Below are 1,533 nucleotides of genomic sequence, written 5' to 3'. Positions count from 1 at the left end.
TCTGCCGTGCAGGCTCTCCACTTTAGATGGAGTAGAGAGGGGATTGCCCAGCTTCCTATTTCTGACAACTCGGCTTCCAATAGTTTTTCTGGTAACCTTTTCACTTTTTATTGTTTGAGGTATAATGTTCATTCAGTAAGTGCTCACCGCTCATGAGATATTTTTACACAAGAACATGTCCAGAACCCCGACGTCTCCCTCAGGCACTTCCCCGGCTGGCACCTTACCCAGTAACCGCTGTTCTGACTGCTGTCACCATCAGTTTTGCTGAAGCACATAGTATACACTCTTGTAGTTCTTCATTCAGCGTATGTCTGAGAAATTCACTAGATAAGTGTGTAGCAGCGCATTTTTTATTGCTGAGATTTTTCTGTGCTGTGAATATTCCACAGTTTATCGGTTTACCTATTGATCGATGATGTTTTTTTTAATAATTCTTTATTGTTGAAAGTATTACATATGTCCCCCTTTTTCCCCCATTGACTCCCTCCAGCCCACCCCTGCCCCCCACCCCAGGCCCTCACTGCCCCATTGCCTATGTTGTTTTCAGTTTTTGATTATTGTTATTCAAGCTGCTATGGGCAGTCTTTGGATGGAAGCTTCAAATAATTTAGATGGAGAAGTTTCGTAGCTTTGTTTTAGAAAGTGTTATGCTTAGTATTGTTCCGTGAGTGCCCTGCCTACTGCTGTGGAAGTCACCTTAGCGGGTCCGAGCAGGTGAAGACCGCGGAGGAGCCTGAACACATGTGTCCTGCAGCCACCGACTGTAATGTGGGTGCTTTTCAGAGAGTAACCTTAGTTTTCCAGTTGTTTAATTGTACTATTTGTCAAAGCCTGTTTTCATCAGTTTTACTAAGTGCTGTGCATTTTAGTTTTTTTCTAATTATTCTTTGCAAGTGTATACTTAGATGACTATGAAACTTATGCTCTTAGAGAGTACTTCCTCGGCTAAACGTTGCATAAAATGCAAAATAAGTACATATGTGTTTACATGATGGAGCTGCATATAAGTAACCTGTGGGGAAATGTGACCTTTTGTACAGAAGCTTCACCTGGAAACACTGGAGATGCTTCCGTGAACAGAACTACGGAGCCTCTGCAAAGGTATGGCCGCCCCGCCTGAGGTCCGCTCTCCGTCCTCACCTGGCAAGTGGGGGTGAGATGTCAGCCCTTTTCTTTCCCTCCAGCTTCCACCCACCAATAAAATGGTTCCAAAAAGACGATGTGGTCATATTGAAGATAAGAATAAGGAATGTAAAAGATTACAAGTGCAAATATTTTAGAGATAGAGTCATTTTCAGGTAGGTTTATGTAAATCTTGTAAAGTAAAATAGAAATAATCCCCAACATTTAAAAAAACTGACTCTTTTTTTTTGTAAACCTAGCGCCTGGGTAGGAGAAAAATTTTACTTGGCTGATTTGGAGTTGCAGGCCAACATAATAAAGGACGATTGCAAATGCATAATTAAAAACGAGGAACCTATAATCACTCTTGCAAAAGAGAGAAGGGAATCTTGGTGTAGCTTACTCAGG

At 41.8% G+C, this 1,533-nt stretch overlaps 1 long non-coding RNA gene across 1 annotated transcript in view; it reads left to right on the top strand.

Annotated features, from left to right (window-relative positions):
- LOC102756753 overlaps positions 1-1,533 on the top strand; it is a 1,636-nt gene extending 103 nt beyond the window's left edge. Inside the window, exons 2-4 of the long non-coding RNA XR_001513616.1 lie at positions 1,044-1,104; positions 1,188-1,301; positions 1,386-1,533. This is a non-coding gene — a long non-coding RNA (uncharacterized LOC102756753). The remainder of the gene's footprint in view (positions 1-1,043; positions 1,105-1,187; positions 1,302-1,385) is intronic.

This window comes from Myotis davidii, unplaced genomic scaffold (genome assembly GCF_000327345.1).
Source record: "Myotis davidii unplaced genomic scaffold, ASM32734v1 scaffold77, whole genome shotgun sequence".
In the NCBI taxonomy this organism is placed as follows: Eukaryota; Metazoa; Chordata; class Mammalia; order Chiroptera; family Vespertilionidae; genus Myotis; species Myotis davidii.
This window is presented reverse-complemented; position numbering and strand designations above follow the sequence as displayed.